The sequence below is a fragment of the Pristiophorus japonicus genome, chromosome 19 (genome assembly GCF_044704955.1).
Source record: "Pristiophorus japonicus isolate sPriJap1 chromosome 19, sPriJap1.hap1, whole genome shotgun sequence".
Classification (NCBI taxonomy): Eukaryota; Metazoa; Chordata; class Chondrichthyes; family Pristiophoridae; genus Pristiophorus; species Pristiophorus japonicus.
The window spans coordinates 50,392,953-50,418,942 of NC_091995.1; the positions used below are offsets into that span (position 1 = coordinate 50,392,953).

At 42.3% G+C, this 25,990-nt stretch overlaps 22 non-coding genes across 22 annotated transcripts; all 22 read right to left on the minus strand.

Moving 5' to 3' along the window:
• Positions 1-580: 580 nt before the first annotated feature.
• On the minus strand, positions 581-652 carry trnag-ucc (transfer RNA glycine (anticodon UCC)). The gene has a single exon. It is a non-coding gene; the product is annotated as a tRNA-Gly (tRNA).
• A 1,246-nt stretch (positions 653-1,898) lies between these two features.
• On the minus strand, positions 1,899-1,970 carry trnag-ucc (transfer RNA glycine (anticodon UCC)). The gene has a single exon. It is a non-coding gene; the product is annotated as a tRNA-Gly (tRNA).
• A 591-nt stretch (positions 1,971-2,561) lies between these two features.
• On the minus strand, positions 2,562-2,633 carry trnag-ucc (transfer RNA glycine (anticodon UCC)). The gene has a single exon. It is a non-coding gene; the product is annotated as a tRNA-Gly (tRNA).
• A 586-nt stretch (positions 2,634-3,219) lies between these two features.
• Positions 3,220-3,291, minus strand: trnag-ucc (transfer RNA glycine (anticodon UCC)). The gene has a single exon. It is a non-coding gene; the product is annotated as a tRNA-Gly (tRNA).
• Positions 3,292-3,882: 591 nt separating this feature from the next.
• Positions 3,883-3,954, minus strand: trnag-ucc (transfer RNA glycine (anticodon UCC)). The gene has a single exon. It is a non-coding gene; the product is annotated as a tRNA-Gly (tRNA).
• A 1,246-nt stretch (positions 3,955-5,200) lies between these two features.
• trnag-ucc (transfer RNA glycine (anticodon UCC)) lies at positions 5,201-5,272 on the minus strand. The gene has a single exon. It is a non-coding gene; the product is annotated as a tRNA-Gly (tRNA).
• A 1,240-nt stretch (positions 5,273-6,512) lies between these two features.
• trnag-ucc (transfer RNA glycine (anticodon UCC)) lies at positions 6,513-6,584 on the minus strand. The gene has a single exon. It is a non-coding gene; the product is annotated as a tRNA-Gly (tRNA).
• A 586-nt stretch (positions 6,585-7,170) lies between these two features.
• Positions 7,171-7,242, minus strand: trnag-ucc (transfer RNA glycine (anticodon UCC)). Its single transcript has one exon. It is a non-coding gene; the product is annotated as a tRNA-Gly (tRNA).
• Positions 7,243-8,491: 1,249 nt separating this feature from the next.
• Positions 8,492-8,563, minus strand: trnag-ucc (transfer RNA glycine (anticodon UCC)). Its single transcript has one exon. It is a non-coding gene; the product is annotated as a tRNA-Gly (tRNA).
• Positions 8,564-9,154: 591 nt separating this feature from the next.
• On the minus strand, positions 9,155-9,226 carry trnag-ucc (transfer RNA glycine (anticodon UCC)). Its single transcript has one exon. It is a non-coding gene; the product is annotated as a tRNA-Gly (tRNA).
• Positions 9,227-10,472: 1,246 nt separating this feature from the next.
• Positions 10,473-10,544, minus strand: trnag-ucc (transfer RNA glycine (anticodon UCC)). The gene has a single exon. It is a non-coding gene; the product is annotated as a tRNA-Gly (tRNA).
• A 580-nt stretch (positions 10,545-11,124) lies between these two features.
• trnag-ucc (transfer RNA glycine (anticodon UCC)) lies at positions 11,125-11,196 on the minus strand. The gene has a single exon. It is a non-coding gene; the product is annotated as a tRNA-Gly (tRNA).
• Positions 11,197-12,442: 1,246 nt separating this feature from the next.
• trnag-ucc (transfer RNA glycine (anticodon UCC)) lies at positions 12,443-12,514 on the minus strand. The gene has a single exon. It is a non-coding gene; the product is annotated as a tRNA-Gly (tRNA).
• A 586-nt stretch (positions 12,515-13,100) lies between these two features.
• trnag-ucc (transfer RNA glycine (anticodon UCC)) lies at positions 13,101-13,172 on the minus strand. The gene has a single exon. It is a non-coding gene; the product is annotated as a tRNA-Gly (tRNA).
• A 1,243-nt stretch (positions 13,173-14,415) lies between these two features.
• trnag-ucc (transfer RNA glycine (anticodon UCC)) lies at positions 14,416-14,487 on the minus strand. Its single transcript has one exon. It is a non-coding gene; the product is annotated as a tRNA-Gly (tRNA).
• Positions 14,488-15,067: 580 nt separating this feature from the next.
• Positions 15,068-15,139, minus strand: trnag-ucc (transfer RNA glycine (anticodon UCC)). The gene has a single exon. It is a non-coding gene; the product is annotated as a tRNA-Gly (tRNA).
• Positions 15,140-15,719: 580 nt separating this feature from the next.
• trnag-ucc (transfer RNA glycine (anticodon UCC)) lies at positions 15,720-15,791 on the minus strand. Its single transcript has one exon. It is a non-coding gene; the product is annotated as a tRNA-Gly (tRNA).
• A 577-nt stretch (positions 15,792-16,368) lies between these two features.
• On the minus strand, positions 16,369-16,440 carry trnag-ucc (transfer RNA glycine (anticodon UCC)). Its single transcript has one exon. It is a non-coding gene; the product is annotated as a tRNA-Gly (tRNA).
• A 1,906-nt stretch (positions 16,441-18,346) lies between these two features.
• Positions 18,347-18,418, minus strand: trnag-ucc (transfer RNA glycine (anticodon UCC)). Its single transcript has one exon. It is a non-coding gene; the product is annotated as a tRNA-Gly (tRNA).
• Positions 18,419-19,004: 586 nt separating this feature from the next.
• On the minus strand, positions 19,005-19,076 carry trnag-ucc (transfer RNA glycine (anticodon UCC)). The gene has a single exon. It is a non-coding gene; the product is annotated as a tRNA-Gly (tRNA).
• A 1,240-nt stretch (positions 19,077-20,316) lies between these two features.
• On the minus strand, positions 20,317-20,388 carry trnag-ucc (transfer RNA glycine (anticodon UCC)). Its single transcript has one exon. It is a non-coding gene; the product is annotated as a tRNA-Gly (tRNA).
• A 3,222-nt stretch (positions 20,389-23,610) lies between these two features.
• trnag-ucc (transfer RNA glycine (anticodon UCC)) lies at positions 23,611-23,682 on the minus strand. The gene has a single exon. It is a non-coding gene; the product is annotated as a tRNA-Gly (tRNA).
• Positions 23,683-25,990: the final 2,308 nt, after the last annotated feature.

The window sequence follows — 25,990 nt, forward strand, 5'->3', positions numbered from 1 at the left end:
GAAAACAACCTTTGATAAACCGCACAGTAATCCTGCAGCTTTTTCTGAAGCCGTTTTTGTTCCTTCTGATGCAACTCGACAGATTTGATGAAAGGTAACATCACATGTAATGCAAGATAGACAGATAAAAGAAGGCATCGAAGGAACCAGCTAAAAATTGCAATATTTTGCTCACAATTAAATGAATTCCAGATTCACACAATGTATGTCAAGTGTCAACTGGGTATTCTTCAACATTCTTTCTATTTTGTCTGCCTCTGCCCTCTCAGGGAGCAAATCCCCAGAATTTAACTGGAAATGACTCACTGATGTTGTTGAGGAATTTGAAACACTGCTGCTTGACTTGCAGGGCCTGAGCCCAGCTGCAACATTGACGTCTATGGTGATTGACAGCTCATACTATGAATTCAGGTGGCACTGACGCCAGTGCATTATGACACATTGACTTTGCATTGCAAGCATTCAAACATGACCCTTTGAAAACAGGTTGCTCAACAAAATCCATGAGCTGCGGCTGGAAGAACTGCTTGCAAACAGAGTCATAAGAGGTTTATTTCATTCTCAAGTATAAATTGACAAATGCGATGGCTGGGAATCGAACCCAGGTCAACTGCTTGGAAGGCAACCATGCTTACCACTGCACCACCATCACACAACTGAAAACAACCTTTGATGAACCGCAGAGTAATCCTGCAGCTTTTTCTGAAGCCGTTTTAGTTCCTTCTGATGCAACTCGGCAGATTTGATGAAAGGTAACATCACATGTAATGCAAGATAGACAGATAAAAGAAGGCATCGAAGGAACCAGCTAAAAATTGCAATATTTTGCTCACAAGTAAATGAATTCCAGATTCACACAATGTATGTCAAGTGTCAACTGGGTATTTTTCAACATTCTTTCCATTTTGTCTGCCTCTGCCCTCTCAGGGAGCAATTCCACAGAATTTAACTGGAAATGACTCACTGATGTTGTCAAAGAATTTGAAACACTGCTGCTTGACTTGCAGGGCCTGAGCCCAGCTGCAACATTGACGTCTATGGTGATTGACAGTTCATACTATGAATTCAGGTAGCACTGTCGCCAGTACATTATGAAACATTGATGACACGTCGACTTTGCATTGCAAGCATTCAAACATGACCCTTTGAAAACAGGTTGCTCAACAAAATCCATGAGCTGCTGCTGGAAGAACTGCTTGCAACCAGAGGTTCATTTCATCCTCAAGTATAAATTGACAAATGTGATGGCTGGGAATCGAACCCAGGTCAACTGCTTGGAAGGCAACCATGCTTCGCACTGCACCACCATCACACAGCTGAAAACAATCTTTGATAAACCGCACAGTAATCCTGCAGCTTTTTCTGATGCCGTTTTTGTTCCTTCTGATGCAACTCGACAGATTTGATGAAAGGTAACATCACATGTAATGCAAGATAGACAGATAAAAGAAGGCATCGAAGGAACCAGTTAAAAATTGCAATATTTTTCTCACAATTAAATGAATTCCAGATTCACACAATGTTTGTCAAGTGTCAACTGGGTATTCTACAACATTCTTTCCATTTTGTCTGCCTCTGCCCTCTCAGGGAGCAAATCCCCAGAATTTGACTGGAAATGACTCACTGATGTTGTTGAGAAATTTGAAATACTGCTGCTTGACTTGCAGGGCCTGAGCCCAGCTGCAACATTGACGTCTATGGTGATTGATAGCTCATACTATGAATTCAGGTGGCACTGACGCCAGTGCATTATGACACATTGACTTTGCATTGCAAGCATTCAAACATGACCCTTTGAAAACAGGTTGCTCAACAAAAACCATGAGCTGCGGCTGGAAGAACTGCTTGCAACCAGAGTCATAAGAGGTTTATTTCATTCTCAAGTAGAAATTGACAAATGCGATGGCTGGGAATCGAACCCAGGTCAACTGCTTGGAAGGCAACCATGCTTACCACTGCACCACCATCACACAACTGAAAGCCACCTTTGATGAACCGCAGAGTAATCCTGCAGCTTTTTCTGAAGCCGTTTTTGTTCCTTCTGATGCAACTCGGCAGATTTGATGAAAGGTAACATCACATGTAATGCAAGATAGACAGATAAAAGAAGGCATCGAAGGAACCAGCTAAAAATTGCAATATTTTGCTCACAATTAAATGAATTCCAGATTCACACAATGTATGTCAAGTGTCAACTGGGTATTCTTCAACATTCTTTCCATTTTGTCTGCCTCTGCCCTCTCAGGGAGCAATTCCCCAGAATTTAACTGGAAATGACTCACTGATGTTGTCAAAGAATTTGAAACACTGCTGCTTGACTTGCAGGGCCTGAGCCCAGCTGCAACATTGACGTCTATGGTGATTGACAGTTCATACTATGAATTCAGATCGCACTGTCGCCAGTACATTATGAAACATTGATGACACGTCGACTTTGCATTGCAAGCATTCAAACATGACCCTTTGAAAACAGGTTGCTCAACAAAATCCATGAGCTGATGCTGCTGGAAGAACTGCTTGCAACCAGAGGTTCATTTCATCCTCAAGTATAAACTGACAAATGCGATGGCTGGGAATCGAACCCAGGTCAACTGCTTGGAAGGCAACCATGCTTACCACTGCACCACCAACACACAACTGAAAACAGCCTTTGATAAACCGCACAGTAATCCTGCAGCTTTTTCTGAAGCCGTTTTTGTTCCTTCTGATGCAACTCGACAGATTTGATGAAAGGTAACATCACATGTAATGCAAGATAGACAGATAAAAGAAGGCATCGAAGGAACCAGCTAAAAATTGCAATATTTTGCTCACAATTAAATGAATTCCAGATTCACACAATGTATGTCAAGTGTCAACTGGGTATTCTTCAACATTCTTTCTATTTTGTCTGCCTCTGCCCTCTCAGGGAGCAAATCCCCAGAATTTAACTGGAAATGACTCACTGATGTTGTTGAGGAATTTGAAACACTGCTGCTTGACTTGCAGGGCCTGAGCCCAGCTGCAACATTGACGTCTATGGTGATTGACAGCTCATACTATGAATTCAGGTGGCACTGACGCCAGTGCATTATGACACATTGACTTTGCATTGCAAGCATTCAAACATGACCCTTTGAAAACAGGTTGCTCAACAAAATCCATGAGCTGCAGCTGGAAGAACTGCTTGCAACCAGAGTCATAAGAGGCTTATTTCATTCTCAAGTAGAAATTGACAAATGCGATGGCTGGGAATCGAACCCAGGTCAACTGCTTGGAAGGCAACCATGCTTACCACTGCACCACCATCACACAACTGAAAACAACCTTTGATGAACCGCAGAGTAATCCTGCAGCTTTTTCTGAAGCCGTTTTTGTTCCTTCTGATGCAACTCGGCAGATTTGATGAAAGGTAACATCACATGTAATGCAAGATAGACAGATAAAAGAAGGCATCGAAGGAACCAGCTAAAAATTGCAATATTTTGCTCACAATTAAATGAATTCCAGATTCACACAATGTATGTCAAGTGTCAACTGGGTATTCTTCAACATTCTTTCCATTTTGTCTGCCTCTGCCCTCTCAGGGAGCAATTCCCCAGAATTTAACTGGAAATGACTCACTGATGTTGTCAAAGAATTTGAAACACTGCTGCTTGACTTGCAGGGCCTGAGCCCAGCTGCAACATTGACGTCTATGGTGATTGACAGCTCATACTATGAATTCAGGTAGCACTGTCACCAGTACATTGTGAAACATTGATGACACGTCGACTTTGCATTGCAAGCATTCAAACATGACCCTTTGAAAACAGGTTGCTCAACAAAATCCATGAGCTGATGCTGCTGGAAGAACTGCTTGCAACCAGAGGTTCATTTCATCCTCAAGTATAAATTGACAAATGTGATGGCTGGGAATCGAACCCAAGTCAACTGCTTGGAAGGCAACCATGCTTACCACTGCACCACCATCACACAGCTGAAAACAGCCTTTGATAAACCGCACAGTAATCCTGCAGCTTTTTCTGAAGCCGTTTTTGTTCCTTCTGATGCAACTCGACAGATTTGATGAAAGGTAACATCACATGTAATGCAAGATAGACAGATAAAAGAAGGCATCGAAGGAACCAGCTAAAAATTGCAATATTTTGCTCACAATTAAATGAATTGCAGGTTCACACAATGTATGTCAAGTGTCAACTGGGTATTCTTCAACATTCTTTCCATTTTGTCTGCCTCTGCCCTCTCAGGGAGCAAATCCCCAGAATTTAACTGGAAATGACTCACTGATGTTGTTGAGGAATTTGAAATACTGCTGCTTGACTTGCAGGGCCTGAGCCCAGCTGCAACATTGACGTCTATGGAGATTGACAGCTCATACTATGAGTTCAGGTAGCACTGTCGCCAGTACATTATGACACATTGATTTTGCATTGCAAGCATTCAAACATGACCCTTTGAAAACAGGTTGCTCAACAAAATCCATGAGCTGCGGCTGTAAGAACTGCTTGCAACCAGAGTCATCAGAGGTTCATTCCATTCTCAAGTAGAAATTGACAAATGCGATGGCTGGGAATCGAACGCAGATCAACTGCTTGGAAGGCAACCATGCTTACCACTGCACCACCATCACACAGCTGAAAACAACCTTTGATAAACCGCACAGTAATCCTGCAGCTTTTTCTGAAGCCGTTTTTGTTGCTTCTGATGCAACTCGACAGATTTGATGAAAGTTAACATCACATGTAATGGAAGATAAACAGATAAAAGAAAGCATCGAAGGAACCAGCTAAAAATTGCAATATTTAGCTCACAATTAAATGAATTCCAGATTCACACAATGTATGTCAAGTGTCAACTGGGTATTCTTCAACATTCTTTCCATTTTGTCTGCCTCTGCCCTCTCAGGGAGCAATTCCCCAGAATTTAACTGGAAATGACTCACTGATGTTGTCAAAGAATTTGAAACACTGCTGCTTGACTTGCAGGGCCTGAGCCCAGCTGCAACATTGACGTCTATGGTGATTGACAGTTCATACTATGAATTCAGGTCGCACTGTCGCCAGTCCATTATGACACATTGATGACACGTCGACTTTGCATTGCAAGCATTCAAACATGACCCTTTGAAAACAGGTTGCTCAACAAAATCCATGAGCTGCTGCTGGAAGAACTGCTTGCAACCAGAGGTTCATTTCATCCTCAAGTATAAATTGACAAATGCGATGGCTGGGAATCGAACCCAGGTCAACTGCTTGGAAGGCAACCATGCTTACCACTGCACCACCATCACACAACTGAAAACAACTTTTGATGAACCGCAGAGTAATCCTGCAGCTTTTTCTGAAGCCGTTTTAGTTCCTTCTGATGCAACTCGACAGATTTGATGAAAGGTAACATCACATGTAATGCAAGATAGACAGATAAAAGAAGGCATCGAAGGAACCAGCTAAAAATTGCAATATTTTGCTCACAATTAAATGAATTCCAGATTCACACAATGTATGTCAAGTGTCAACTGGGTATTCTTCAACATTCTTCCCATTTTGTCTGCCTCTGCCCTCTCAGGGAGCAAATCCCCAGAATTTAACTGGAAATGACTCACTGATGTTGTTGAGGAATTTGAAACACTGCTGCTTGACTTGCAGGGCCTGAGCCCAGCTGCAACATTGACGTCAATGGTGATTGACAGCTCATACTATGAATTCAGGTGGCACTGACGCCAGTGCATTATGACACATTGACTTTGCATTGCAAGCATTCAAACATGACCCTTTGAAAACAGGTTGCTCAACAAAATCCATGAGCTAATGCTGCTGGAAGAACTGCTTGCAACCAGAGGTTCATTTCATCCTCAAGTATAAACTGACAAATGCGATGGCTGGGAATCAAACGCAGGTCAACTGCTTGGAAGGCAACCATGCTTACCACTGCACCACCATCACACAGCTGAAAACAACCTTTGACAAACCGCACAGTAATCCTGCAGCTTTTTCTGAAGCCGTTTTTGTTGCTTCTGATGCAACTCGACAGATTTGATGAAAGTTAACATCACATGTAATGGAAGATAGACAGATAAAAGAAAGCATCGAAGGAACCAGCTAAAAATTGCAATATTTAGCTCACAATTAAATGAATTCCAGATTCACACAATGTATGTCAAGTGTCAACTGGGTATTCTTCAACATTCTTCCCATTTTGTCTGCCTCTGCCCTCTCAGGGAGCAATTCCCCAGAATTTAACTGGAAATGACTCACTGATGTTGTTAAAGAATTTGAAACACTGCTGCTTGACTTGCAGGGCCTGAGCCCAGCTGCAACATTGACGTCTATGGTGATTGACAGTTCATACTATGAATTCAGGTAGCACTGTCGCCAGTACATTATGACACATTGATGACACGTCGACTTTGCATTGCAAGCATTAAAACATGACCCTTTGAAAACAGGTTGCTCAACAAAATCCATGAGCTGCTGCTGGAAGAACTGCTTGCAACCAGAGGTTCATTTCATCCTCAAGTATAAATTGACAAATGCGATGGCTGGGAATCGAACCCAGGTCAACTGCTTGGAAGGCAACCATGCTTACCACTGCACCACCATCACACAACTGAAAACAACTTTTGATGAACCGCAGAGTAATCCTGCAGCTTTTTCTGAAGCCGTTTTAGTTCCTTCTGATGCAACTCGACAGATTTGATGAAAGGTAACATCACATGTAATGCAAGATAGACAGATAAAAGAAGGCATCGAAGGAACCAGCTAAAAATTGCAATATTTTGCTCACAATTAAATGAATTCCAGATTCACACAATGTATGTCAAGTGTCAACTGGGTATTCTTCAACATTCTTCCCATTTTGTCTGCCTCTGCCCTCTCAGGAAGCAAATCCCCAGAATTTAACTGGAAATGACTCACTGATGTTGTTGAGGAATTTGAAATACTGCTGCTTGACTTGCAGGGCCTGAGCCCAGCTGCAACATTGACGTCTATGGTGATTGACAGCTCATACTATGAGTTCAGGTAGCACTGTCGCCAGTACATTATGACACATTGACTTTGCATTGCAAGCATTCAAACATGACCCTTTGAAAACAGGTTGCTCAACAAAATCCATGAGCTGCAGCTGGAAGAACTGCTTGCAACCAGAGTCATAAGAGGTTTATTTCATTCTCAAGTAGAAATTGACAAATGCAATGGCTGGGAATCGAACCCAGGTCAACTGCTTGGAAGGCAACCATGCTTACCACTGCACCACCATCACACAACTGAAAACAACCTTTGATGAACCGCAGAGTAATCCTGCAGCTTTTTCTGAAGCCGTTTTTGTTCCTTCTGATGCAACTCGGCAGATTTGATGAAAGGTAACATCACATGTAATGCAAGATAGACAGATAAAAGAAGGCATCGAAGGAACCAGCTAAAAATTGCAATATTTTGCTCACAATTAAATGAATTCCAGATTCACACAATGTATGTCAAGTGTCAACTGGGTATTCTTCAACATTCTTTCCATTTTGTCTGCCTCTGCCCTCTCAGGGAGCAATTCCCCAGAATTTAACTGGAAATGACTCACTGATGTTGTCAAAGAATTTGAAACACTGCTGCTTGACTTGCAGGGCCTGAGCCCAGCTGCAACATTGACGTCTATGGTGATTGACAGTTCATACTATGAATTCAGGTAGCACTGTCGCCAGTACATTATGAAACATTGATGACACGTCGACTTTGCATTGCAAGCATTCAAACATGACCCTTTGAAAACAGGTTGCTCAACAAAATCCATGAGCTGATGCTGCTGGAAGAACTGCTTGCAACCAGAGGTTCATTTCATCCTCAAGTATAAATTGACAAATGCGATGGCTGGGAATCGAACCCCGGTCAACTGCTTGGAAGGCAACCATGCTTACCACTGCACCACCATCACACAACTGAAAACAACCTTTGATGAACCGCAGAGTAATCCTGCAGCTTTTTCTGAAGCCGTTTTAGTTCCTTCTGATGCAACTCGGCAGATTTGATGAGAGGTAACATCACATGTAATGCAAGATAGACAGATAAAAGAAGGCATCGAAGGAACCAGCTAAAAATTGCAATATTTTGCTCACAAGTAAATGAATTCCAGATTCACACAATGTATGTCAAGTGTCAACTGGGTATTTTTCAACATTCTTTCCATTTTGTCTGCCTCTGCCCTCTCAGGGAGCAATTCCACAGAATTTAACTGGAAATGACTCACTGATGTTGTTGAGGAATTTGAAATACTGCTGCTTGACTTGCAGGGCCTGAGCCCAGCTGCAACATTGACGTCTATGGTGATTGACAGCTCATACTATGAGTTCAGGGAGCACTGTCGCCAGTACATTATGACACATTGACTTTGCATTGCAAGCATTCAAACATGACCCTTTGAAAACAGGTTGCTCAACAAAATACATGAGCTGCGGCTGGAAGAACTGCTTGCAACCAGAGTCATCAGAGGTTCATTTCATTCTCAAGTAGAAATTGACAAATGTGATGGCTGGGAATCGAACGCAGGTCAACTGCTTGGAAGGCAACCATGCTTACCACTGCACCACCATCACACAGCTGAAAACAACTTTTGATAAACCGCACAGTGATCCTGCAGCTTTTTCTGAAGCCGTTTTTGTTCCTTCTGATGCAACTCGACAGATTTGATGAAAGGTAACATCACATGTAATGCAAGATAGACAGATAAAAGAAGGCATCTGAGGAACCAGCTAAAAATTGCAATATTTTACTCACAATTAAATGAATTCCAGATTCACACAATGTATGTCAAGTGTCAACTGGGTATTCTTCAACATTCTTTCCATTTTGTCTGCCTCTGCCCTCTCAGGGAGCAATTCCCCAGAATTTAACTGGAAATGACTCACTGATGTTGTCAAAGAATTTGAAACACTGCTGCTTGACTTGCAGGGCCTGAGCCCAGCTGCAACATTGATGTCTATGGTGATTGACAGTTCATACTATGAATTCAGGTAGCACTGTCGCCAGTACATTATGACACATTGATGACACGTCGACTTTGCATTGCAAGCATTCAAACATGACCCTTTGAAAACAGGTTGCTCAACAAAATCCATGAGCTGCTGTTGCTGGAAGAACTGCTTGCAACCAGAGGTTCATTTCATCCTCAAGTATAAATTGACAAATGTGATGGCTGGGAATCGAACCCAAGTCAACTGCTTGGAAGGCAACCATGCTTACCACTGCACCACCATCACACAGCTGAAAACAGCGTTTGATAAACCGCACAGTAATCCTGCAGCTTTTTCTGAAGCCGTTTTTGTTCCTTCTGATGCAACTCGACAGATTTGATGAAAGGTAACATCACATGTAATGCAAGATAGACAGATAAAAGAAGGCATCGAAGGAACCAGCTAAAAATTGCAATATTTTGCTCACAATTAAATGAATTCCAGGTTCACACAATGTATGTCAAGTGTCAACTGGGTATTCTTCAACATTCTTTCCATTTTGTCTGCCTCTGCCCTCTCAGGGAGCAAATCCCCAGAATTTAACTGGAAATGACTCACTGATGTTGTTGAGGAATTTGAAATACTGCTGCTTGACTTGCAGGGCCTGAGCCCAGCTGCAACATTGACGTCTATGGAGATTGACAGCTCATACTATGAGTTCAGGGAGCACTGTCGCCAGTACATTATGACACATTGATTTTGCATTGCAAGCATTCAAACATGACCCTTTGAAAACAGGTTGCTCAACAAAATCCATGAGCTGCGGCTGTAAGAACTGCTTGCAACCAGAGTCATCAGAGGTTCATTTCATTCTCAAGTAGAAATTGACAAATGCGATGGCTGGGAATCAAACGCAGATCAACTGCTTGGAAGGCAACCATGCTTACCACTGCACCACCATCACACAGCTGAAAACAACCTTTGATAAACCGCACAGTAATCCTGCAGCTTTTTCTGAAGCCGTTTTTGTTCCTTCTGATGCAACTCGACAGATTTGATGAAAGGTAACATCACATGTAATGCAAGATAGACAGATAAAAGAAAGCATCGAAGGAACCAGCTAAAAATTGCAATATTTAGCTCACAATTAAATGAATTCCAGATTCACACAATGTATGTCAAGTGTCAACTGGGTATTCTTCAACATTCTTTCCATTTTGTCTGCCTCTGCCCTCTCAGGGAGCAATTCCCCAGAATTTAACTGGAAATGACTCACTGATGTTGTCAAAGAATTTGAAACACTGCTGCTTGACTTGCAGGGCCTGAGCCCAGCTGCAACATTGACGTCTATGGTGATTGACAGTTCATACTATGAATTCAGGTCGCACTGTCGCCAGTCCATTATGACACATTGATGACACGTCGACTTTGCATTGCAAGCATTCAAACATGACCCTTTGAAAACAGGTTGCTCAACAAAATCCATGAGCTGCTGCTGGAAGAACTGCTTGCAACCAGAGGTTCATTTCATCCTCAAGTATAAATTGACAAATGCGATGGCTGGGAATCGAACCCAGGTCAACTGCTTGGAAGGCAACCATGCTTACCACTGCACCACCATCACACAACTGAAAACAACTTTTGATGAACCGCAGAGTAATCCTGCAGCTTTTTCTGAAGCCGTTTTAGTTCCTTCTGATGCAACTCGACAGATTTGATGAAAGGTAACATCACATGTAATGCAAGATAGACAGATAAAAGAAGGCATCGAAGGAACCAGCTAAAAATTGCAATATTTTGCTCACAATTAAATGAATTCCAGATTCACACAATGTATGTCAAGTGTCAACTGGGTATTCTTCAACATTCTTCCCATTTTGTCTGCCTCTGCCCTCTCAGGGAGCAAATCCCCAGAATTTAACTGGAAATGACTCACTGATGTTGTTGAGGAATTTGAAACACTGCTGCTTGACTTGCAGGGCCTGAGCCCAGCTGCAACATTGACGTCAATGGTGATTGACAGCTCATACTATGAATTCAGGTGGCACTGACGCCAGTGCATTATGACACATTGACTTTGCATTGCAAGCATTCAAACATGACCCTTTGAAAACAGGTTGCTCAACAAAATCCATGAGCTGATGCTGCTGGAAGAACTGCTTGCAACCAGAGGTTCATTTCATCCTCAAGTATAAACTGACAAATGCGATGGCTGGGAATCGAACCCAGGTCAACTGCTTGGAAGGCAACCATGCTTACCACTGCACCACCAACACACAACTGAAAACAACCTTTGATAAACCGCACAGTAATCCTGCAGCTTTTTCTGAAGCCGTTTTTGTTCCTTCTGATGCAACTCGACAGATTTGATGAAAGGTAACATCACATGTAATGCAAGATAGACAGATAAAAGAAGGCATCGAAGGAACCAGCTAAAAATTGCAATATTTTGCTCACAATTAAATGAATTCCAGATTCACACAATGTATGTCAAGTGTCAACTGGGTATTCTTCAACATTCTTTCCATTTTGTCTGCCTCTGCCCTCTCAGGGAGCAAATCCCCAGAATTTAACTGGAAATGACTCACTGATGTTGTTGAGGAATTTGAAATACTGCTGCTTGACTTGCAGGGCCTGAGCCCAGCTGCAACATTGACGTCTATGGTGATTGACAGCTCATACTATGAGTTCAGGTAGCACTGTCGCCAGTACATTATGACACATTGATTTTGCATTGCAAGCATTCAAACATGACCCTTTGAAAACAGGTTGCACAACAAAATCCATGAGCTGCGGCTGTAAGAACTGCTTGCAACCAGAGTCATCAGAGGTTCATTTCATTCTCAAGTAGAAATTGACAAATGCGATGGCTGGGAATCAAACGCAGGTCAACTGCTTGGAAGGCAACCATGCTTACCACTGCACCACCATCACACAGCTGAAAACAACCTTTGACAAACCGCACAGTAATCCTGCAGCTTTTTCTGAAGCCGTTTTTGTTGCTTCTGATGCAACTCGACAGATTTGATGAAAGTTAACATCACATGTAATGGAAGATAGACAGATAAAAGAAAGCATCGAAGGAACCAGCTAAAAATTGCAATATTTAGCTCACAATTAAATGAATTCCAGATTCACACAATGTATGTCAAGTGTCAACTGGGTATTCTTCAACATTCTTCCCATTTTGTCTGCCTCTGCCCTCTCAGGGAGCAATTCCCCAGAATTTAACTGGAAATGACTCACTGATGTTGTTAAAGAATTTGAAACACTGCTGCTTGACTTGCAGGGCCTGAGTTTAGTTGTAACATTGATTTCTATGGTGATTGACAGTTCATACTATGAATTCAGGTAGCACTGTCGCCAGTCCATTATGACACATTGATGACACGTCGACTTTGCATTGCAAGCATTCAAACATGACCCTTTGAAAACAGGTTGCTCAACAAAATCCATGAGCTGCTGCTGGAAGAACTGCTTGCAACCAGAGGTTCATTTCATCCTCAAGTATAAATTGACAAATGCGATGGCTGGGAATCGAACCCAGGTCAACTGCTTGGAAGGCAACCATGCTTACCACTGCACCACCATCACACAACTGAAAACAACTTTTGATGAACCGCAGAGTAATCCTGCAGCTTTTTCTGAAGCCGTTTTAGTTCCTTCTGATGCAACTCGACAGATTTGATGAAAGGTAACATCACATGTAATGCAAGATAGACAGATAAAAGAAGGCATCGAAGGAACCAGCTAAAAATTGCAATATTTTGCTCACAATTAAATGAATTCCAGATTCACACAATGTATGTCAAGTGTCAACTGGGTATTCTTCAACATTCTTCCCATTTTGTCTGCCTCTGCCCTCTCAGGAAGCAAATCCCCAGAATTTAACTGGAAATGACTCACTGATGTTGTTGAGGAATTTGAAATACTGCTGCTTGACTTGCAGGGCCTGAGCCCAGCTGCAACATTGACGTCTATGGTGATTGACAGCTCATACTATGAGTTCAGGTAGCACTGTCGCCAGTACATTATGACACATTGACTTTGCATTGCAAGCATTCAAACATGACCCTTTGAAAACAGGTTGCTCAACAAAATCCATGAGCTGCGGCTGGAAGAACTGCTTGCAACCAGAGTCATAAGAGGTTTATTTCATTCTCAAGTAGAAATTGACAAATGCAATGGCTGGGAATCGAACCCAGGTCAACTGCTTGGAAGGCAACCATGCTTACCACTGCACCACCATCACACAACTGAAAACAACCTTTGATGAACCGCAGAGTAATCCTGCAGCTTTTTCTGAAGCCGTTTTTGTTCCTTCTGATGCAACTCGGCAGATTTGATGAAAGGTAACATCACATGTAATGCAAGATAGACAGATAAAAGAAGGCATCGAAGGAACCAGCTAAAAATTGCAATATTTTGCTCACAATTAAATGAATTCCAGATTCACACAATGTATGTCAAGTGTCAACTGGGTATTCTTCAACATTCTTTCCATTTTGTCTGCCTCTGCCCTCTCAGGGAGCAATTCCCCAGAATTTAACTGGAAATGACTCACTGATGTTGTCAAAGAATTTGAAACACTGCTGCTTGACTTGCAGGGCCTGAGCCCAGCTGCAACATTGACGTCTATGGTGATTGACAGTTCATACTATGAATTCAGGTAGCACTGTCGCCAGTACATTATGAAACATTGATGACACGTCGACTTTGCATTGCAAGCATTCAAACATGACCCTTTGAAAACAGGTTGCTCAACAAAATCCATGAGCTGATGCTGCTGGAAGAACTGCTTGCAACCAGAGGTTCATTTCATCCTCAAGTATAAATTGACAAATGCGATGGCTGGGAATCGAACCCCGGTCAACTGCTTGGAAAGCAACCATGCTTACCACTGCACCACCATCACACAACTGAAAACAACCTTTGATGAACCGCAGAGTAATCCTGCAGCTTTTTCTGAAGCCGTTTTAGTTCCTTCTGATGCAACTCGGCAGATTTGATGAGAGGTAACATCACATGTAATGCAAGATAGACAGATAAAAGAAGGCATCGAAGGAACCAGCTAAAAATTGCAATATTTTGCTCACAATTAAATGAATTCCAGATTCACACAATGTATGTCAAGTGTCAACTGGGTATTCTTCAACATTCTTTCCATTTTGTCTGCCTCTGCCCTCTCAGGGAGCAAATCCCCAAAAGTTAACTGGAAATGACTCACTGATGTTGTTGAGGAATTTGAAATACTGCTGCTTGACTTGCAGGGCCTGAGCCCAGCTGCAACATTGATGTCGATGGTGATTGACAGCTCATACTTTGAGTTCAGGTAGCACTGTCGCCAGTACATTATGACACATTGACTTTGCATTGCAAGCATTCAAACATGACCCTTTGAAAACAGGTTGCTCAACAAAATCCATGAGCTGATGCTGCTGGAAGAACTGCTTGCAACCAGAGGTTCATTTCATCCTCAAGTATAAATTGACAAATGCGATGGCTGGGAATCGAACCCAGGTCAACTGCTTGGAAGGCAACCATGCTTACCACTGCACCACCATCACACAGCTGAAAACAGCCTTTGATAAACCGCACAGTAATCCTGCAGCTTTTTCTGAAGCCGTTTTTGTTCCTTCTGATGCAACTCGACAGATTTGATGAAAGGTAACATCACATGTAATGCAAGATAGACAGATAAAAGAAGGCATCGAAGGAACCAGCTAAAAATTGCAATATTTTGCTCACAATTAAATGAATTCCAGATTCACACAATGTATGTCAAGTGGCAACTGGGTGTTCTTCAACATTCTTTCCATTTTGTCTGCCTCTGCCCTCTCAGGGAGCAAATCCCCAGAATTTAACTGGAAATGACTCACTGATGTTGTTGAGGAATTTGAAATACTGCTGCTTGACTTGCAGGGCCTGAGCCCAGCTGCAACATTGACGTCTATGGTGATTGACAGCTCATACTATGAGTTCAGGTAGCACTGTCGCCAGTACATTGTGACACATTGACTTTGCATTGCAAGCATTCAAACATGACCCTTTGAAAACAGGTTGCTCAACAAAATCCATGAGCTGATGCTGCTGGAAGAACTGCTTGCAACCAGAGGTTCATTTCATCCTCAAGTATAAATTGACAAATGCGATGGCTGGGAATCGAACCCAGGTCAACTGCTTGGAAGGCAACCATGCTTACCACTGCACCACCATCACACAGCTGAAAACAGCCTTTGATAAACCGCACAGTAATCCTGCAGCTTTTTCTGAAGCCGTTTTTGTTCCTTCTGATGCAACTCGACAGATTTGATGAAAGGTAACATCACATGTAATGCAAGATAGACAGATAAAAGAAGGCATCGAAGGAACCAGCTAAAAATTGCAATATTTTGCTCACAATTAAATGAATTCCAGATTCACACAATGTATGTCAAGTGGCAACTGGGTGTTCTTCAACATTCTTTCCATTTTGTCTGCCTCTGCCCTCTCAGGGAGCAAATCCCCAGAATTTAACTGGAAATGACTCACTGATGTTGTTGAGGAATTTGAAATACTGCTGCTTGACTTGCAGGGCCTGAGCCCAGCTGCAACATTGACGTCTATGGTGATTGACAGCTCATACTATGAGTTCAGGTAGCACTGTCGCCAGTACATTGTGACACATTGACTTTGCATTGCAAGCATTCAAACATGACCCTTTGAAAACAGGTTGCTCAACAAAATCCATGAGCTGATGCTGCTGGAAGAACTGCTTGCAACCAGAGGTTCATTTCATCCTCAAGTATAAATTGACAAATGCGATGGCTGGGAATCGAACCCAGGTCAACTGCTTGGAAGGCAACCATGCTTACCACTGCACCACCATCACACAGCTGAAAACAGCCTTTGATAAACCGCACAGTAATCCTGCAGCTTTTTCTGAAGCCGTTTTTGTTCCTTCTGATGCAACTCGACAGATTTGATGAAAGGTAACATCACATGTAATGCAAGATAGACAGATAAAAGAAGGCATCGAAGGAACCAGCTAAAAATTGCAATATTTTGCTCACAATTAAATGAATTCCAGATTCACACAATGTATGTCAAGTGGCAACTGGGTGTTCTTCAACATTCTTTCCATTTTGTCTGCCTCTGCCCTCTCAGGGAGCAAATCCCCAGAATTTAACTGGAAATGACTCACTGATGTTGTTGAGGAATTTGAAATACTGCTGCTTGACTTGCAGGGCCTGAGCCCAGCTGCAACATTGACGTCTATGGTGATTGACAGCTCATACTATGAGTTCAGGTAGCACTGTCGCCAGTACATTGTGACACATTGACTTTGCATTGCAAGCATTCAAACATGACCCTTTGAAAACAGGTTGCTCAACAAAATCCATGAGCTGCGGCTGGAAGAACTGCTTGCAACGAGAGGTTCATTTCATCCTCAAGTATAAATTGACAAATGTGATGGCTGGGAATCGAACCCAAGTCAACTGCTTGGAAGGCAACCATGCTTACCACTGCACCACCATCACACAGCTGAAAACAGCGTTTGATAAACCGCACAGTAATCCTGCAGCTTTTTCTGAAGCCGTTTTTGTTCCTTCTGATGCAACTCGACAGATTTGATGAAAGGTAACATCACATGTAATGCAAGATAGACAGATAAAAGAAGGCATCGAAGGAACCAGCTAAAAATTGCAATATTTTGCTCACAATTAAATGAATTCCAGGTTCACACAATGTATGTCAAGTGTCAACTGGGTATTCTTCAACATTCTTTCCATTTTGTCTGCCTCTGCCCTCTCAGGGAGCAAATCCCCAGAATTTAACTGGAAATGACTCACTGATGTTGTTGAGGAATTTGAAATACTGCTGCTTGACTTGCAGGGCCTGAGCCCAGCTGCAACATTGACGTCGATGGTGATTGACAGCTCATACTATGAATTCAGGTAGCACTGTCGCCAGTACATTATGACACATTGATTTTGCATTGCAAGCATTCAAACATGACCCTTTGAAAACAGGTTGCTCAACAAAATCCATGAGCTGCGGCTGTAAGAACTGCTTGCAACCAGAGTCATCAGAGGTTCATTTCATTCTCAAGTAGAAATTGACAAATGCGATGGCTGGGAATCGAACGCAGGTCAACTGCTTGGAAGGCAACCATGCTTACCACTGCACCACCATCACACAGCTGAAAACAACCTTTGATAAACCGCACAGTAATCCTGCAGCTTTTTCTGAAGCCGTTTTTGTTGCTTCTAATGCAACTCGACAGATTTGATGAAAGTTAACATCACATGTAATGGAAGATAGACAGATAAAAGAAAGCATCGAAGGAACCAGCTAAAAATTGCAATATTTAGCTCACAATTAAATGAATTCCAGATTCACACAATGTATGTCAAGTGTCAACTGGGTATTCTTCAACATTCTTCCCATTTTGTCTGCCTCTGCCCTCTCAGGGAGCAATTCCCCAGAATTTAACTGGAAATGACTCACTGATGTTGTTAAAGAATTTGAAACACTGCTGCTTGACTTGCAGGGCCTGAGCCCAGCTGCAACATTGACGTCTATGGTGATTGACAGTTCATACTATGAATTCAGGTAGCACTGTCGCCAGTACATTATGACACATTGATGACACGTCGACTTTGCATTGCAAGCATTCAAACATGACCCTTTGAAAACAGGTTGCTCAACAAAATCCATGAACTGCTGCTGGAAGAACTGCTTGCAACCAGAGGTTCATTTCATTCTCAAGTAGAAATTGACAAATGCGATGGCTGGGAATCGAACACAGGTCAACTGCTTGGAAGGCAACCATGCTTACCACTGCACCACCATCACACAGCTGAAAACAGCCTTTGATAAACCGCACAGTAATCCTGCAGCTTTTTCTGAAGCCGTTTTTGTTCCTTCTGATGCAACTCGACAGATTTGATGAAAGGTAATATCACATGTAATGCAAGATAGACAGATAAAAGAAGGCATCGAAGGAACCAGCTAAAAATTGCAATATTTTGCTCACAATTAAATGAATTCCAGATTCACACAATGTATGTCAAGTGTCAACTGGGTATTCTTCAACATTCTTTCCATTTTGTCTGCCTCTGCCCTCTCAGGGAGCAAATCCCCAGAATTTAACTGGAAATGACTCACTGATGTTGTTGAGGAATTTGAAATACTGCTGCTTGACTTGCAGGGCCTGAGCCCAGCTGCAACATTGACGTCTATGGTGATTGACAGCTCATACTATGAGTTCAGGTAGCACTGTCGCCAGTCCATTATGACACATTGATGACACGTCGACTTTGCATTGCAAGCATTCAAACATGACCCTTTGAAAACAGGTTGCTCAACAAAATCCATGAGCTGCTGCTGGAAGAACTGCTTGCAACCAGAGGTTCATTTCATCCTCAAGTATAAATTGACAAATGCGATGGCTGGGAATCGAACCCAGGTCAACTGCTTGGAAGGCAACCATGCTTACCACTGCACCACCATCACACAACTGAAAACAACTTTTGATGAACCGCAGAGTAATCCTGCAGCTTTTTCTGAAGCCGTTTTAGTTCCTTCTGATGCAACTCGACAGATTTGATGAAAGGTAACATCACATGTAATGCAAGATAGACAGATAAAAGAAGGCATCTAAGGAACCAGCTAAAAATTGCAATATTTTGCTCACAATTAAATGAATTCCAGATTCACACAATGTATGTCAAGTGTCAACTGGGTATTCTTCAACATTCTTCCCATTTTGTCTGCCTCTGCCCTCTCAGGAAGCAAATCCCCAGAATTTAACTGGAAATGACTCACTGATGTTGTTGAGGAATTTGAAATACTGCTGCTTGACTTGCAGGGCCTGAGCCCAGCTGCAACATTGACGTCTATGGTGATTGACAGCTCATACTATGAGTTCAGGTAGCACTGTCGCCAGTACATTATGACACATTGACTTTGCATTGCAAGCATTCAAACATGACCCTTTGAAAACAGGTTGCTCAACAAAATCCATGAGCTGCGGCTGGAAGAACTGCTTGCAACCAGAGTCATAAGAGGTTTATTTCATTCTCAAGTAGAAATTGACAAATGCGATGGCTGGGAATCGAACCCAGGTCAACTGCTTGGAAGGCAACCATGCTTACCACTGCACCACCATCACACAACTGAAAACAACCTTTGATGAACCGCAGAGTAATCCTGCAGCTTTTTCTGAAGCCGTTTTTGTTCCTTCTGATGCAACTCGGCAGATTTGATGAAAGGTAACATCACATGTAATGCAAGATAGACAGATAAAAGAAGGCATCGAAGGAACCAGCTAAAAATTGCAATATTTTGCTCACAATTAAATGAATTCCAGATTCACACAATGTATGTCAAGTGTCAACTGGGTATTCTTCAACATTCTTCCCATTTTGTCTGCCTCTGCCCTCTCAGGGAGCAATTCCCCAGAATTTAACTGGAAATGACTCACTGATGTTGTCAAAGAATTTGAAACACTGCTGCTTGACTTGCAGGGCCTGAGCCCAGCTGCAACATTGACGTCTATGGTGATTGACAGTTCATACTATGAATTCAGGTAGCACTGTCGCCAGTACATTATGAAACATTGATGACACGTCGACTTTGCATTGCAAGCATTCAAACATGACCCTTTGAAAACAGGTTGCTCAACAAAATCCATGAGCTGATGCTGCTGGAAGAACTGCTTGCAACCAGAGGTTCATTTCATCCTCAAGTATAAATTGACAAATGCGATGGCTGGGAATCGAACCCCGGTCAACTGCTTGGAAAGCAACCATGCTTACCACTGCACCACCATCACACAGCTGAAAACAGCCTTTGATAAACCGCACAGTAATCCTGCAGCTTTTTCTGAAGCCGTTTTTGTTCCTTCTGATGCAACTCGACAGATTTGATGAAAGGTAACATCACATGTAATGCAAGATAGACAGATAAAAGAAGGCATCGAAGGAACCAGCTAAAAATTGCAATATTTTGCTCACAATTAAATGAATTCCAGATTCACACAATGTATGTCAAGTGGCAACTGGGTGTTCTTCAACATTCTTTCCATTTTGTCTGCCTCTGCCCTCTCAGGGAGCAAATCCCCAGAATTTAACTGGAAATGACTCACTGATGTTGTTGAGGAATTTGAAATACTGCTGCTTGACTTGCAGGGCCTGAGCCCAGCTGCAACATTGACGTCTATGGTGATTGACAGCTCATACTATGAGTTCAGGTAGCACTGTCGCCAGTACATTGTGACACATTGACTTTGCATTGCAAGCATTCAAACATGACCCTTTGAAAACAGGTTGCTCAACAAAATCCATGAGCTGCGGCTGGAAGAACTGCTTGCAACGAGAGGTTCATTTCATCCTCAAGTATAAATTGACAAATGTGATGGCTGGGAATCGAACCCAAGTCAACTGCTTGGAAGGCAACCATGCTTACCACTGCACCACCATCACACAGCTGAAAACAGCGTTTGATAAACCGCACAGTAATCCTGCAGCTTTTTCTGAAGCCGTTTTTGTTCCTTCTGATGCAACTCGACAGATTTGATGAAAGGTAACATCACATGTAATGCAAGATAGACAGATAAAAGAAGGCATCGAAGGAACCAGCTAAAAATTGCAATATTTTGCTCACAATTAAATGAATTCCAGGTTCACACAATGTATGTCAAGTGTCAACTGGGTATTCTTCAACATTCTTTCCATTTTGTCTGCCTCTGCCCTCTCAGGGAGCAAATCCCCAGAATTTAACTGGAAATGACTCACTGATGTTGTTGAGGAATTTGAAATACTGCTGCTTGACTTGCAGGGCCTGAGCCCAGCTGCAACATTGACGTCGATGGTGATTGACAGCTCATACTATGAATTCAGGTAGCACTGTCGCCAGTACATTATGACACATTGATTTTGCATTGCAAGCATTCAAACATGACCCTTTGAAAACAGGTTGCTCAACAAAATCCATGAGCTGCGGCTGTAAGAACTGCTTGCAACCAGAGTCATCAGAGGTTCATTTCATTCTCAAGTAGAAATTGACAAATGCGATGGCTGGGAATCGAACGCAGGTCAACTGCTTGGAAGGCAACCATGCTTACCACTGCACCACCATCACACAGCTGAAAACAACCTTTGATAAACCGCACAGTAATCCTGCAGCTTTTTCTGAAGCCGTTTTTGTTGCTTCTAATGCAACTCGACAGATTTGATGAAAGTTAACATCACATGTAATGGAAGATAGACAGATAAAAGAAAGCATCGAAGGAACCAGCTAAAAATTGCAATATTTAGCTCACAATTAAATGAATTCCAGATTCACACAATGTATGTCAAGTGTCAACTGGGTATTCTTCAACATTCTTCCCATTTTGTCTGCCTCTGCCCTCTCAGGGAGCAATTCCCCAGAATTTAACTGGAAATGACTCACTGATGTTGTTAAAGAATTTGAAACACTGCTGCTTGACTTGCAGGGCCTGAGCCCAGCTGCAACATTGACGTCTATGGTGATTGACAGTTCATACTATGAATTCAGGTAGCACTGTCGCCAGTACATTATGACACATTGATGACACGTCGACTTTGCATTGCAAGCATTCAAACATGACCCTTTGAAAACAGGTTGCTCAACAAAATCCATGAACTGCTGCTGGAAGAACTGCTTGCAACCAGAGGTTCATTTCATTCTCAAGTAGAAATTGACAAATGCGATGGCTGGGAATCGAACGCAGGTCAACTGCTTGGAAGGCAACCATGCTTACCACTGCACCACCATCACACAGCTGAAAACAGCCTTTGATAAACCGCACAGTAATCCTGCAGCTTTTTCTGAAGCCGTTTTTGTTCCTTCTGATGCAACTCGACAGATTTGATGAAAGGTAATATCACATGTAATGCAAGATAGACAGATAAAAGAAGGCATCGAAGGAACCAGCTAAAAATTGCAATATTTTGCTCACAATTAAATGAATTCCAGATTCACACAATGTATGTCAAGTGTCAACTGGGTATTCTTCAACATTCTTTCCATTTTGTCTGCCTCTGCCCTCTCAGGGAGCAAATCCCCAGAATTTAACTGGAAATGACTCACTGATGTTGTTGAGGAATTTGAAATACTGCTGCTTGACTTGCAGGGCCTGAGCCCAGCTGCAACATTGACGTCTATGGTGATTGACAGCTCATACTATGAGTTCAGGTAGCACTGTCGCCAGTACATTATGACACATTGATTTTGCATTGCAAGCATTCAAACATGACCCTTTGAAAACAGGTTGCTCAACAAAATCCATGAGCTGCGGCTGTAAGAACTGCTTGCAACCAGAGTCATCAGAGGTTCATTTCATTCTCAAGTAGAAATTGACAAATGCGATGGCTGGGAATCGAACGCAGATCAACTGCTTGGAAGGCAACCATGCTTACCACTGCACCACCATCACACAGCGGAAAACAGCCTTTGATAAACCGCACAGTAATCCTGCAGCTTTTTCTGAAGCCGTTTTTGTTCCTTCTGATGCAACTCGGCAGATTTGATGAAAGGTAACATCACATGTAATGCAAGATAGACAGATAAAAGAAGGCATCTAAGGAACCAGCTAAAAATTGCAATATTTTGCTCACAATTAAATGAATTCCAGATTCACACAATGTATGTCAAGTGTCAACTGGGTATTCTTCAACATTCTTTCCATTTTGTCTGCCTCTGCCCTCTCAGGGAGCAAATCCCCAGAATTTAACTGGAAGTGACTCACTGATGTTGTTGAGAAATTTGAAATACTGCTGCTTGACTTGCAGGGCCTGAGCCCAGCTGCAACATTGACGTCTATGGTGATTGACAGCTCATACTATGAGTTCAGGTAGCACTGTCGCCAGTACATTATGACACATTGATTTTGCATTGCAAGCATTCAAACATGACCCTTTGAAAACAGGTTGCTCAACAAAATCCATGAGCTGCGGCTGTAAGAACTGCTTGCAACCAGAGTCATCAGAGGTTCATTTCATTCTCAAGTAGAAATTGACAAATGCGATTGCTGGGAATCGAACGCAGGTCAACTGCTTGGAAGGCAACCATGCTTACCACTGCACCACCATCACACAGCTAAAAACAACCTTTGATAAACCGCACAGTAATCCTGCAGCTTTTTCTGAAGCCGTTTTTGTTGCTTCTGATGCAACTCGACAGATTTGATGAAAGGTAACATCACATGTAATGCAAGATAGACAGATAAAAGAAGGCATCTAAGGAACCAGCTAAAAATTGCAATATTTTGCTCACAATTAAATGAATTCCAGATTCACACAATGTATGTCAAGTGTCAACTGGGTATTCTTCAACATTCTTTCCATTTTGTCTGCCTCTGCCCTCTCAGGGAGCAATTCCCCAGAATTTAACTGGAAATGACTCACTGATGTTGTCAAAGAATTTGAAACACTGCTGCTTCACTTGCAGGGCCTGAGCCCAGCTGCAACATTGACATCTATGGTGATTGACAGTACATACTATGAATTCAGGTAGCACTGTCGCCAGTACATTATGACACATTGATGACACGTCGACTTTGGATTGCAAGCATTCAAACATGACCCTTTGAAAACAGGTTGCTCAACAAAATCCATGAGCTGCTGCTGGAAGAACTGCTTGCAACCAGAGGTTCATTTCATCCTCAAGTATAAATTGACAAATGTGATGGCTGGGAATCGAACACAGGTCAACTGCTTGGAAGGCAACCATGCTTACCACTGCACCACCATCACACAGCTGAAAACAATCTTTGATAAACCGCACAGTAATCCTGCAGCTTTTTCTGAAGCCGTTTTTGTTCCTTCTGATGCAACTCGGCAGATTTGATGAAAGGTAACATCACATGTAATGCAAGATAGACAGATAAAAGAAGGCATCTAAGGAACCAGCTAAAAATTGCAATATTTTGCTCACAATTAAATGAATTCCAGATTCACACAATGTATGTCAAGTGTCAACTGGGTATTCTTCAACATTCTTTCCATTTTGTCTGCCTCTGCCCTCTCAGGGAGCAAATCCCCAGAATTTAACTGGAAGTGACTCACTGATGTTGTTGAGGAATTTGAAATACTGCTGCTTGACTTGCAGGGCCTGAGCCCAGCTGCAACATTGACGTCTATGGTGATTGACAGCTCATACTATGAGTTCAGGTAGCACTGTCGCCAGTACATTATGACACATTGATTTTGCATTGCAAGCATTCAAACATGACCCTTTGAAAACAGGTTGCTCAACAAAATCCATGAGCTGTGGCTGTAAGAACTGCTTGCAACCAGAGGTTCATTTCATTCTCAAGTAGAAATTGACAAATGCAATGGCTGGGAATCGAACTCAGGTCAACTGCTTGGAAGGCAACCATGCTTACCACTGCACCACCATCACACAGCTGAAAACAACCTTTGATAAACCGCACAGTAATCCTGCAGCTTTTTCTGAAGCCGTTTTTGTTGCTTCTGATGCAACTCGACAGATTTGATGAAAGTTAACATCACATGTAATGGAAGATAGACAGATAAAAGAAAGTATCGAAGGAACCAGCTAAAAATTGCAATATTTAGCTCACAATTAAATGAATTCCAGATTCACACAATGTATGTCAAGTGTCAACTGGGTATTCTTCAACATTCTTCCCATTTTGTCTGCCTCTGCCCTCTCAGGGAGCAATTCCCCAGAATTTAACTGGAAATGACTCACTGATGTTGTTAAAGAATTTGAAACACTGCTGCTTGACTTGCAGGGCCTGAGCCCAGCTGCAACATTGACGTCTAAGGTGATTGACAGTTCATACTATGAATTCAGGTAGCACTGTCGCCAGTACATTATGACACATTGATGATACGTCGACTTTGCATTGCAAGCATTCAAACATGACCCTTTGAAAACAGGTTGCTCAACAAAATCCATGAGCTGCTGCTGGAAGAACTGCTTGCAACCAGAGGTTCATTTCATCCTCAAGTATAAATTGACAAATGTGATGGCTGGGAATCAAACCCAGATCAACTGCTTGGAAGGCAACCATGATTACCACTGCACCACCATCACACAGCTGAAAACAACCTTTGATAAACCGCACAGTAATCCTGCAGCTTTTTCTGAAGCCGTTTTTGTTGCTTCTGATGCAACTCGACAGATTTGATGAAAGTTAACATCACATGTACTGGAAGATAGACAGATAAAAGAAAGTATCGAAGGAACCAGCTAAAAATTGCAATATTTAGCTCACAATTAAATGAATTCCAGATTCACACAATGTATGTCAAGTGTCAACTGGGTATTCTTCAACATTCTTCCCATTTTGTCTGCCTCTGCCCTCTCAGGGAGCAATTCCCCAGAATTTAACTGGAAATGACTCACTGATGTTGTCAAAGAATTTGAAACACTGCTGCTTGACTTGCAGGGCCTGAGCCCAGCTGCAACATTGACGTCTATGGTGATTGACAGCTCATACTATGAGTTCAGGTAGCACTGTCGCCAGTACATTATGACACATTGATTTTGCATTGCAAGCATTCAAACATGACCCTTTGAAAACAGGTTGCTCAACAAAATCCATGAGCTGCGGCTGTAAGAACTGCTTGCAACCAGAGTCATCAGAGGTTCATTTCATTCTCAAGTAGAAATTAACAAATGCGATGGCTGGGAATCGAACGCAGGTCAACTGCTTGGAAGGCAACCATGCTTACCACTGCACTACCATCACACAGCTGAAAACAACCTTTGATAAACCGCACAGTAATCCTGCAGCTTTTTCTGAAGCCGTTTTTGTTCCTTCTGATGCAACTCGACAGATTTGATGAAAGGTAACATCACATGTAATGCAAGATAGACAGATAAAAGAAGGCATCGAAGGAACCAGCTAAAAATTGCAATATTTTGTTCACAATTAAATGAATTCCAGATTCACACAATGTATGTCAAGTGTCAACTGGGTATTCTTCAACATTCTTTCAATTTTGTCTGCCTCTGCCCTCTCAGGGAGCAATTCCCCAGAATTTAACTGGAAATGACTCACTGATGTTGTTAAAGAATTTGAAACACTGC